At 38.6% G+C, this 13,356-nt stretch overlaps 1 protein-coding gene across 1 annotated transcript in view; it reads left to right on the top strand.

Annotated features, from left to right (window-relative positions):
* Window positions 1-13,356, top strand: part of TENM1 (teneurin transmembrane protein 1) — a 375,964-nt gene that overhangs the window by 142,613 nt on the left and 219,995 nt on the right. The window lies entirely within an intron of this gene.

Genomic DNA, 13,356 nt, shown 5'->3' with positions numbered 1-13,356 from the left:
AATATACCTACAAAACCATCATGTCTCTATGTACACACATTAACTTAATGCATTAGAAAGAAGTCAGGGGGAAGTTTTTAGCAGAGTTATTGGTGGTTACCATCTTAAGAAGGAACTATAATTGGCAGCACAAGAAGGATTATTATTTTATCTGTAGTCAAAATATTATTGTTTCCTTTGTAGTCAAAAGTTTTACAGTGAGAATGTATTCTTTAATTACTTGGAATAACATGTAATTAAAGACAAACAAAAATTAGGAAACAGGACTTCCAACCACTTTGCCTCCTCAAACAACTATAAGAAGGATAACAAGCAATCTAAAAATAAAACAACAACAAAAAATCAGAACTGCCAAAATATCAAACTTATGAAAGTCTGACCACCAAGGAGTTAAAGAAGAAACATTCACCTTGATGAGTAGGAGGGGAGGAGAGAGGCAGCTGGAGCAGAGACAGTTCATGGTGAGAATGCAGTGGTAGTAGCTGGCAGAACAGACAGTTCCACATCCATGTGCAGCAGATAAAAACTGGGGGGGACAACTAGAGAGTGAGCAATCCCAGCCTCAGGACAAACTGCTCAAGCTAGGGTTCCAGCACTAGAAAAATAAAGCCTCATAACCTCTGACTGTAAAATTCCGTGGGGGTTGTGTTGGTGGAAGAAACTGTTAGTCTCTCTCAGGAGAGTCTGTTTAAAAGAACCACAGGGTCATAAGATGTACGCAAACCTACCCATTCTGGGACTCAGCACCAGGGCAGCAGCTAAAAGAGCAGCAGTCACTTACGGGAGGTGTGGAAAGTGACTGAAAATAGGGCAAGAGAGGAGCAAGCAGCATGGTTCCCTCTCTGACTCCTTCCCCATATGCAGTGCCACAAAATGGCAAAGCAGATTGTCCCACCCTGGTGAATATATAAGGCCCCGCCCCTTACAATGTAACAGGTGCACAAAGACAGGGAGTCAAAGCAGGTTTACCTCATACACAGAAACACAGGGAGGCTGCCAGATTGAGGAGACAAAGAAACATGACCCAAATGAAAGAATAGTCCAAAACTCCAGAAAAAGAAGTGACACGGAGATAGCTAACCTATCAGATGCAGAGTTCAAAACTCTGGTGATCAGGATGCTCAGAGAAATGATTGAATACAGCCACAAAATAAAGGATGAAGTGAAGGCTATACAAGGTAAAATAAAGAAAAATATACAAGGAACTGACAGTGAAGGGAAGGAAACCAGGCTTCAGATCAATGATATGGAACAAAAGGAGGAAATAAACATTCACCTGGAACGGAAAGAAGAAACAAGAATGCAAAAGAATGAGGAGAGACTTAGGAACCTCTGGGACAACTTTAAACATTCCAACATCTGAATCATAGGGGTACCAAAAGAGGAAGAAGAACAAGAAATTGAAAACTCATCTGAAAGAATAATGAAAGAAAACTTTCCCAATTTGGTGAAGGAAATAGACATACAAGTTCAGGAAGCTCCGATAGTCCCAAACAAGTTAGACCCAAACATACATCATAATTAAAATTCCAAAGGTTAAAGGTAGAGAATCTTAAAAGCACCAAAAGGAAACAAGTTCATTAACTACAGCAGAGTTTCCATAAGGCTATCAGCTGATTTCTCAAAAGAAACTTTGCAGGCTAGAAGGGATTGGCAAGAAATATTCAAAGTCATGAAAAGCAGGGACATACAGTAAAGACTGCTCTGCCCAGCAAAGCTGTCAGTTAGAATGGAAGGGCAGATAAAGTGCTTCCCAGACACGGTAAAGCTAAAGAAATTCATCATCACCAAGCCATTATTACATGAAATGTTAAAGGGACTTATTCAAGAAAAGAAGATCAAAACTATGAACAATAAAATGAGAACAGACTCACAACTATCAACAACCAAACCTAAAAAGCAAACAAACTAAGCAAAAAACTAGAACAGGAACCAAATTACAGAAATTGAGATTACATGGGAGGGTTATCATCAGGGAAAGGTAGCAGGAGAATGAGGGAAAGGGTACAGAGAATAAGAAACATAATTGGTAGGCACAAAATACGTGGAGGGGGTGTTAAGAATAGTATAGGAAATGGGGAAGCCAAAGAACGTATATGTATGGCCCATGGACATGAACTAACGCAGGGAATGCTGGAGAGAATGAGGGTACTGGATGGAGGGGGGCAAAGGGGAAAATGCAACAACTGTAATAGCATAATCAATAACATATACTTAATTAAAATTAGGAAACAGGTATATAATACAGAAATGCAGGCAAGTGTGAAAATAGATGTTGGTGATATTTGAGAAGGAACAAGACTAGGAATGTTAAGGTAAAGCTAGAAAGGATGGTGCAATAGGGGTTATAGGGGGAGACCAAAAATATAATGGAAAAAAAGAACATACTTACAAAACCTAAAAAATCATAAGATTAAATAACAAAATGTGCAGAACTGTGAAGAAAACTATGAAACTCTACTGGATAATGAATGAGGACTTGCCCTACCACTTGTGAAAATATGTTATAAAACTTAAATAAAGAAAATTTGTTGATATCACTACCAGAATAGACATGTCATAGAATAGGATAGAAAGTCTGGAAAACAACTGATTACACATAAGGATTTGGAGTCTGATAAATCAGTAAGGATGGGATGGGTAAACCAATATATTCCAGCCTAAGCAGCATGAAATTCTGATTACATCTCTCTGAATAAACATGAAAATAATGGGTGGAATGGGAAAATCCCAGAATTCCCCAGAATAGGAGTAATCTACAGAGAAAAGCTTGAATGCCACTGGTTTAAATATACTGATTTTCAATGGTTCCTACTTAGTTCTGTACTTTTACTTACAGATTTTATTTTCCTAGATGATCCAGGAGAGGGGAGGGGAAGTTCTTAAAGACCACTATGTTTCTGAAGGGAGTCAAGGTATTGTTTTCCCTTAATATTTAATCCTTATTTTCATTTCATTAACAGCCTTTTGCCTCTTCTGGTGAAGTTATAAAGAAGGCCTTGTCCAGGAATGTCGTTGTTTCTCTTGTGGAACCTAAAAGAGCTTGCGGGTGGGGAGGGGGGTACTAACTGGTGAACTAGTTTCCTTTCTGGGAAAAAAATAAAATCAGCATCATCATAACAGGAAGAAAAGCTTAATTCAAGTCCCTGAGGAATTTAAAGTAAAAATCGTAGGGCAGCAATATGGAAACCCCTAGGTTTTTGGAACCAGTCCAAGATGAACCAGAACGGCCTAATGCAGTCATTCATTGATTTGAGAGATAGGATATGTCAAAGGTATTAGAGTTACAACAAGGCAACCTACAAGGCAGAGGCTTGCCTGCCAACATTTACTTGATCATTTGCTGCTGGATATTACTGGCAGGAGGGTCAGAAATATTACCTCTTCCCTGACCCCTTTCCTCTCTGTGTTATATCTAGTCAATTCTCAATTCCCATCTGCTTCAGCTCCAGTTACCTCAAAAATAAACCTCCAGAAAGCCTACCTTTATTACACGTACATCATTTTCCTCATACTTGGCACTGTTCAATCCAGTCAGGTGTGAAAATTAGGGAGGGACGATTAGAAATGCCTTAGTAACCTGTTTTTGTCTCCAGCCACCCTTATCATTCCTATTTAGTGACACCAATTCAGTAACACTCTTAGGGTTTATGGCAAAATTCTAAGCATTTAATTTCTACTTGAAAGAGGAAAACCAGGAGAACATTATGCTAAGTGAAATAAGTCTGTCAGAGAAAGAAAAATACCATATGAGTTTACTCATATGTGGAATCTAATGAACAAACTGAACTAACAAGGAAAATGGGGACAGAATCATAGATGGAAAGCAGGATGACTGCTAGTGGTGGGGGAGGTGAGGGGATGGAGGGATCTAGCAAAAAGGAAAAAGGGCTCATGGGCATAGACAACAGTGTGGTAATTGCAGGGGCATGGGAGGTATAAGGGGACTAAATGATAACGGAAAAATACAGTAAAGATTAAATTTTAAAAAGAAAGAAGGAAATCTAATTTAAAATAGTAGTAGTAATGACACTCAAAACTGTGACATGATGTAAAAGAAGTCTAAATATATAAGAATAGCCTAAGTAACAAACTTCATATATTGGGGAGTCTCTGAGGACTCTTCTAAAAACCACTTTCCCTTGTTAGATGTTTTTCTTAGCACCAGAGCCACAGCAGGGGAGGACTCTTGATATGGTAGCAACTCCCTCCTTTAGAGTTTTCTTTTCTCTTCTTTCTTCTTGAACTGATTCATTCTATAGATACTTACTGAATACTCTATGCTAGGCACTGTGCTTACATGATACAGATACAATGGTGAAAAATCCAAGCCTATTCCATATGTTCATAGAATTCACACCCAAAGTAGCCCGGTACACAGAGACCACGTGTTCTATTTCTATTATAGTAACCTCACAAAGAACAAGGACTCACTCCCTTGTTGAATGTGTTTACTAAGGCTTGACAAAGGGACAGACTCTGCAGCAGTATTTCTTAAACTTGAGTTTGCATGATAAATAATTTGGGTGCTTATTGAAAATGCACATTTCTGCCCATCTCCAAACCCCATGTCTTTGCACAGAGATTCTAATGTGGGGACTCTGGGATGGGGATCAGGTATTAACCTATTTCATAAGCTTCCCTGACCATTGTGATGAAGATGGTACAAGGACAACACGTTGAGAACACTGCCTCCACCCTTGCTTGTAGCTAATTAGTATTAGCTCAGCATCTTCTTCATATAAGTAGTCTAGACACAGCCCAGAATTGACCATTCTGTGGTTGATTTGGGGCTTTTGGCCATATTAATTGCCAGTTGCTGTACAATCTATCAGAACAGAAATGTGGTCAATTCAACCATTAAGCTGGCCAACAAAATAACTGAACTGATGGTGCCATGCTAACCTATGTCCAAGGTATGACAAGTCACAGCAAAAAGTTATTTTTTCATTCCTTTCCTAGTCATGGTGACACAACTTAAAGAATACTCTAAGTTAGTTCCATCGATTGGTTTAATTTTATGATCCACCCATGGCTGGTTCAGATCTGAGTGTTGCCAACTGATGCCTGCAAGGAATATTTCTGTCCTTTCTTAAAGAAACAGAGTAACAAATACTTATTTGAGGCTGAAATGATATAACGTGTAAAAATGCTTATTACATGGCTCTTGCAGGTGCTCAGTAACTGTCTTTTTCCTACACAATGATCCAGAGTTCATAGAAATTAACCTATATTAAAAAATCATTAAGTACTTGTGACAGTTGTATATATGAACCCACTAAAAACCCAAATAAAAAAGAAAGACTAAGCGACAACATGTAAGTAATTCATTCACTATTCTTTCCATTTCTCTCCTCTCTTTCCATTTTACTTCCTAGAAGTTATTTTTTGTATGAGGCTTTGGCTAAAAATGATGGTACCATCCCTTTGGGTGGCATTGTACTTTTCAAAACTCTTTCCCAATTATTGCTACACATGATACAATAACACCATCAGGAAATGATATTGTTACCATGAGGCTGATGAGGAAACCAATCCCCTCTGAGTAGTGATTTGCTCACATGCATCCAGTTCATGAAGTGCATAGAGTAAATACAAAGTTACTTGAGTAGGTACCATTCTCCTTCTACAAGCTCTTTAATAACTGAGAGTATGCTTGAGTGTCATTAGTGTGTGAATTTCAGCAACCTTTCAATTCAGTGCTTGAAGCCAAGATACTTTAATGCACAAATACCCCTGTGATCTAGGCATGAAATGTTACTGCAGCCAACATTTATTCAGCTGCTTTGCTTGTCTTTCTATACTCAAAGCTACACATTTTTTTAAAGTAAGTGTTGATATTTGTATTATTATCAAGATACATTGGGGCTTTTTTCTTCCTTTTGTGAAATAAACAGGAATTAGGAATGCTGTAGAGCAGATGGCTCCTGGGCATAAAATCGAATAGTTTATAGTTACTGGCCTGGTATTATCTTGGGCCTGTTCCTAGCAAAGAGACCCTATTTTGCTCTTGGAAATACTTTTATCGACACTTCCTAGAGAGGAGTGTTTGGCCCAATGCGCTAAGCAAACCAGGACACACACAAAAGAAATTCCCCACTCTCTGCTCATATTTTATAGATGTAGATCCTGAATCATTTGCCTTCAAACATCTCATAGTGCAATTTTTGTTGTTTTTTTTTCTTTCAACTTCTTTAATTGTGACATTTAAACATCTTCTACCTTTATACCTTCAACGACATCTCCAGTGTGTTCATGGCCTCCTAGTCTCTGTCCTTGGTCCTGCCTTATAGCTGCTGTTCAGTACTTCTAAAATGCTCTATGGTTAACCTCCCTTCTGGCTGTACTAAACCTGGCTCCTTTTCTCCTGTATTGCATCCCATGCGCAGCTACCCCATTACAGTCTAGTTTTGTTTTATATGCATGACCTAGAAATGGAATTGCAGATTGTTTTCATGGGCCAGCAAGCATAGCATGGAGCTTCTTGGGAAGTACATATATTAACTCCTTAGGTGCAACAATCTATCCCATGGCTAATTTTCTAGATTACCTTGAGATTTCACATCCTGTGCTGTCAAAAGAGAACCTTATGTGAGGACTGTCCATTCTTTACATGTATAAGAGGAGTGAAAGGGTCACCCCTCATATTTGTGCTTCATTTTTGGAGCCTAGAACAAGGATACCTGTCTGTGTCCAGATCCCCTTCTCCTCACAGCCTTGACTGGTCCACACCATGAGGGGCTTCATAAAGATGTACCTGGATGTAGCAGCCAAGAAAAACAGAGAGGGAGGAAAAAATGAAAAAGATAGAGGAAGGAAGGAAGGGAAGGAGGAAGGGAGGAAGGATAAGATGATTAAGATAGATGGGAGGGGGACAGAGACAGGAAAGGCTAAGTGGAAGGGAAGGAGAACATTCAGGTTCACAGGTCTTCCTCTTCTCTCCATCTCCCCAACTTGGAAAATATAGGCCTCCAAAAAAAAACCCCACCTTTATTCTGTGTATAGTTGTATAATCAATTGTCCTTCCAAATGCATAGCACGATAAGTAATCTCTCTTAGGAATCTGTTGTCGGCTCAAAAAAGTTTGCATGTGTTTTATCACTACAGATGGGAATGGGTGACATTGTTGAAAGGAGAATTCTGGGTTTAATTCTTAGGAAAAACATTGTCATATACATTTGCAGGACAGAATTTTGTTTCAACCTAGTAGATTTAGACCTTTTTTATTCTACGTAACCTACTTTAGGGCTATGACAGGCTCCTCTTAATAAGGGTGACTTTTTGCCATATAAGATTGGCAAAATAGGTTCAATCAAAAAGATTGAACCTATAAAATATCTTATTTTAAGATTTTATTTACTTATTTTTAGAGAGAGGGGAAGAGAGGGAGAAAAAGAGGGAGAGAAACATCAATTTGTTTTTGCCTGTCATGTGCCCCCCACCAGAGACCTGGCCTGCAACTCAGGATTGTGCCCTGACTGGGAATCGAACCGGTGACCCTTTGGTTCACAGACCATGCTCAGTCCACTGAGCCACACCAGCCAGGGTGGTATTTCTTAAATTAAATTTATTGGGGTGACATTGGATAATAAAATTATATAGATTTCAGGGGTACAATTCTATAATACATCATCCGTACATTGCATTTTGTGTTCACCACTCCAAGTCCAGTCTCCTTCCATCACCATGTACCCTCCATACCCTCTCCTACATTCCCCACCCCCTTGCCATGTGGTAGTCTGTTTATCTTCACTGCATTTCATCCCAAAGCAGCAGAATATACATTCTTTTCAAGTGCATATGGAACATTTTCTAGGATAGACCACATATAGGACACAAAACAAGTCTCAGCAAATTGAAGAAGATTGAAACCATATCAAGCATCTTCTCAGACCATAATGCTATGAAACCAGAAACCAGTCACAAGAGAAACACTGAAAAACACATCAAAACATGGAAGCTAAACAACATGTTACTAAACAATGGATGGATCAACAATGAGATCAAGGAAGAAATCAAAATATACCTTAAAACAAGTGAAAATGAGAACACAACACCCTGAAATCTGTGGGACACAGAGAAAGCAGTCCTGAGAGGGAAGTTCATAGCATTACAGGCCTATCTCAAGAAACAAGAAAAAGCTTAAATAAACAATCTAACTTTACACCTGAAGGGACTAGAAAAAGAACAACCAACAAAGCCCAAAGTGAGTAGAAGAAAGGATATAGTAAAGACCAGAGTCATATAGAGTTTTAATTGGAAGTAATTCTCAGAATGGGTGGAGTGGAGTGTATACAGTTTGAAAAAGCTCCCCCCGGATCATTTTGATACTTCCCCTCCAACTCATGCACATGCGCCTTGACATCACTGTTCTGTTTTTATTCTATGCCTAAACAAGCTTCCCTAGAATATACATACACTTGGATTTTTCTGTATTGATTGAAACTAGTGACACTGATTGACCAGGCACAATCCAATAAAAGAACTTTTGTTTTCTGAACAAATCATATTTTAAAATTCAGCAAGTATGAAAAGTTGCAGGTGTATTATATTAAAACATTTACTCTTGCATGCCAGGCAGGTTGTTTAGTGGTAAGAGGCAGCTGTAGAGTTGAAAATGAATCTAAAAATGTGTGCCTCCTTTACAATTTAGTTTCTAAACCATGCTGTGCACTTGAGATTTAGCATTCATTATATGTAACATTAAGTGCACCTAACACATTGTGATATGAAAAGTCACAATATTCTTGAGGATTTTGTATATCACAGTGGGAGAACGAAAGGCTCATGAGTAGAATAAGAGACAAAGAAAGGATCCTTCTGTGATCTGTTCCCTTTCTAGCTTCTATTTTATTTCATGATACTGAAAGAGACTATTGGTCTCTTTATTCTGAATATAAACACACTTACTCTGTATGTCTGCTTTCTATGCATGATGGAGCAATGATTTTGAATTGTGTTCACTAAATCCCGAAATTCTCTAAAGGTAAGCAAAGGAAAATTATGTAGGTTTGCATATCTTTACCATTTTGGATCTGTTTCATTTAATCAGGGATTCTAAATAAGGTTTCATTAGAAGTCCTGACTGGTGTGGCTCAGTGGGTTGAGTGCCTGCCTGTGAACCAAAGGGTCGCCAGTTCAATTCCCAGTCAGGGTACATGCCTGGGTTGGGGGCCAGGTCCCCAGTAGGGGGCACGTGAGAGGAACCATACATTGATGTTTCTCTCCCACTTTCTCTTTCCCTTCCCCTCTTTAAATAAAATAATAACAATAAATTTATTTTTAAAATATTTCATTTGTATAAAGGTATTGTGGCGAACATGTTAGTGTTTACCAAGATGCCAACTGTTTTCTCTTATGGGTCACAGGACCCTTTTGTTATTAGGTAGGACCATATGACTGGCTTTGGGTTAGGAAATGTGAGCATATTTTTATGTAGCATTTCTAATGGAAGTATTTAAGAATGCCTGCACAATTCTTCATGTTCTTTTTTCCTGCCTTGAAGGACTCTGAAAGTCTTATGTTATAATGTTAGAGTTCTAAATGGTGGTCAGAGTGCCACCTTTTGACATGTAGCATGAAAGAAAAATAAGCTTCTGTTGTTGCAAGCCACTACATCTGGGGGCTCACTTGTTACCTAATCTAACCTATACTGACTCCTAGGTTCTTTCACAGCTGCTGCCTTAGGCAAAGAGCTAAATATCAGGAATCCTAGATTGAGCTCCAGTTATGCTACTGACCAGTCCCTGTGACTTTAGTCAAGTCATTATTTCTTTGAGCCTCAATTTCCTCATTTAAAAAAGCAGAAATAAGTAAGCTTCATTATTCACAGAATGTTTAAGAGATCAAATGATTATTAGATATGAAAGAGTATTTAATTATAATAGTTTATAAATCTATGTATAACTGATATAAGTGTTTGCAAATAAGTATAATGATGAAAATTTCTAGAAAAGAAAAGACAAAAGCCCAATTTCCTAACTGTTTTCTTTCAAGTATTAAAGCTCTTCCGTGTTAGAAAGGATCCTGATTGAAAGTATCATCCCTTTTCTAAGCCACTAGTATACCTGAATCTGGCTAATTCATTTTACTAAAGATCCAGAAAAAATAATACTTCATGTTGAGATTTGACTACACACACTTAGTAGGAAGAAATGCAAGATGTGTTATAATCAAACAATCTAGATGGCAATAAACTTCACAAAGCTTATTAAAGACCAGAAAGACTAAGGTAAAATTCATAGCTTTTCTGTATCGTGACACTTAATTACTACACAATACATTCCAAGAGCAGTGAAATTTGAATATTTGAAATTCATGTTCCTCTTACAGTAACTTCATATTTTCAAAGGTAAAGAATATAATTCTACTCTCCAAAGTGTATAAATTTGTATGTCATGGAAGGCAATCTTTTTCCCTATTCATTTCTGAAGTATTAGCTCCTATTACTACAGTATAGGCAGAATCAGATAATATTTTGAGCTTATATATTGTTTGCTTTCTTAGCAGTTTAAAGTGATACAAACCGCTATAGGATTTTGGACAAATTATTCTGGGCCTCTGTTACCCCATCATCAAAACAAAAATAGCTATCCATCTCTTCTCTAAGAGGGTGATTATGTGCCTTTGTTAACTTGGTCTAGTGAATTAGAAAGCATTGTGAGCTATTGTGAGAGAGCCTCCACACATAAACTGATTATAGGACATTTCGATTATTATCTTCTGATCACCCACAGTGATCACAATGGGTACTTATTGACATTATCTTTATTGCCTAGGCTGCCGTTGGGTGATTCCAGGGTAAAATCTATATCTGAATTTTTAATATCCACGCCATGTGGTGACTGTATATTGATAGCCATAGCCTTGCATTTTCCTTACCTTCATGCTTCCTTGCCTTTGGGCATCAATCTTATACTCAAGGGTCATAATCCTTAGGGACAGTGTTGCTTTTACTTGTCCTCCAGCTACATTATTTCTCCCAGTCTCAACCCATTGTGTGCTCAGGCATTGTAGATTTTCACTACACTTAACTCCAGTGAGGGCAACCAAGGGTTACATGAACATGAGACAGGTGAGTCTGGGTTATATCTTTTGATGAATTTCATTTCGCCACTCCAAGTTCACTAGAAATGATTAAATGCAACTCCTTTGGTATTGCCACAGTTTTGATTAAGCATGTTAAAAGGCTGCTGCGATTTGAACCCCTGGCAGCAGCTGTCTTACACTTCCATTTGTAGTATGCCTAGCTCAGAACCAAATGCTTGAGATACATGTGAGTGGAGAAATAACAGCACTGGTTCAAGGACCTGGAAATCTGTCTCCTAAAAGTTTGATTTTTAGAAAGTTGGTCTTGGCTTGGGCAACTTTTATTTCTTCAACGACTATGTCAGTCTAATTTTCTATCCTATCAGATTAAGTTTTTTTTTTCATTTATTGTAAACGATTTCCCACAATATCCTTATCTGATCTGCCAACTTGTACAATCTATGTGCCTTAGGGGGAATGAGGAAGGCAAGTTCTACTATTCAAAAACCCCTTGTGTGTTGGCCACAGCATAATTGTATTTCTGCTTTACACCTATATCATGGTTGGGTAAACAAAGTTATACCCAATGGTGAATGAGTAATCCTTTTCAGTAGTATCAATTTCCAGAGCTTTGGCCCCATGAAATGAAATATCTGTTAGTATGTTTACCATTACCAGTCCAACTCATAAGATTGTATTGATTAGATTTTGCACTGCAAAAATACTATTTTAAACCAGCGTGAAATCAATATGGGTGTGTATTTTTATATACAAATTGGATTTAGCTCAAAAAGAATATTCTTCGTTGGAGCAGAAATAAATCTGGAAAGAAAATCTGATAAAGCATCCTAAAAGGAAAAAAAAAGTTCACCCTTCCTGGTGCTTTAGTCCTTTCCCCTGACTATTAATCTGAGCTCAGTCCTGACTGTCTGAGTGGAGATTTCTTTTCTGCTCAAAGCAGATCAATGCTTGCACAAATTAGGACTTGAGATAACATCATCAGCGTGCAAATGCCTTCTTTAGATTTAAATGACACAATAGCTCTCTGGGAAGCAGCACAAACTGAAGCACAAAACAGCCAGTGAGGCTCCTGATGGCAGCGCGCTTACTGTAAAGCACAGAAGCTCTTTTTCTTGGAGCACTTAATGCTTCAGAAACATCCCACCAGATGGGGTAGGATTATTTCCAGAAAGCAATTAAGGCAGTTACTGGAGCGATGGTAAGGCATCACTATGAGTAAGCAAATAGCAGAGTTGCAGCCCCTCAACTTGTACTGGTTTTCTTTTGATTTGGTTAAAGCTGAAGTTGAGAGATAATGGATATGGCTTCGGAAAGCTGAAAAGCAATGTATGTACCCTGAATGTGGACTTACCATGCATGAGGAAGGCTGCAGCTTATTCCTGAAATAATTTTACAAGCACTCAACTAAACTAAAACCAGTGTTGCCTTGTTCCTTTATAATACTAACAGGAGCATTTTACTAATAAAATCCCAAAGTACCTGATCCTGGGCTCCTCACACAGGGAGTGCTCATGAAATACAAGTTGACGGACTGTTCTCACTGTGTCAGCTGATTCACAGATATGCTTCATCTTCCCCATACCTGCTTTCCCATCTCAGGAAGTGAATTTCATTCTTCCAGTTGCTCAGGCCAAAAACTTTGGATTCACCATTATCTCATGTCCACATCCAGTCTATCCTCAAAATGTATGAAGAATCTGACCACATCTCACCACCTGCGTGGCAGGCCACCATCGTCTCTTGCCTGGATTATTGCAGTAGTCTCCTAACTGGTTATTCCTGTTTCCACCCTGCCCTCTTAGAGTCTGCTCTCAACACAGCAGCAAGAGGGATCCTGTGTAAGTTAGATCATGCCATGACTCTGCTCAGAACCTTCTGTTGTCTTCCCATGTCACTCAGAGTAAAACCTGACTTCATTACCATGGTCTACAAGGCCCTACACAATCTGTTCCCTCCTACTCCCTTACCTCTCTCACACCATCTCCTACTACCCTCTCCTCCTTTCATTCACTCTGCTCCAGCTACATATTTTGGACTCTGGCTGCCTTGTTATTCCTCAACACTCTGGATATGGTCCCTCTTCCAGACCTTTCTACTTGCTGTTCCTTCTGTCTTTCTCCCAGATAACAGCAAGGTTCTCTCTCTCCCTCTCTCTCTCTCTCTCTCTCTCTCTCCAGGTATCTGTTCTATTGATATATTCTTAATAATTGATACATTATTAGAGAGACCATGCAATTCGAAATAGCAACTCCCCACCCTCTCTCACTCTGTATCCCCCTTACCCTGCTTTAATTTTCATCATAGCAG

The sequence above is a fragment of the Phyllostomus discolor genome, chromosome X (genome assembly GCF_004126475.2).
Source record: "Phyllostomus discolor isolate MPI-MPIP mPhyDis1 chromosome X, mPhyDis1.pri.v3, whole genome shotgun sequence".
In the NCBI taxonomy this organism is placed as follows: domain Eukaryota; kingdom Metazoa; phylum Chordata; class Mammalia; order Chiroptera; family Phyllostomidae; genus Phyllostomus; species Phyllostomus discolor.
Note: the sequence above shows the minus strand (reverse complement) of the source record. Positions and strands in the feature narration are given on the sequence as shown.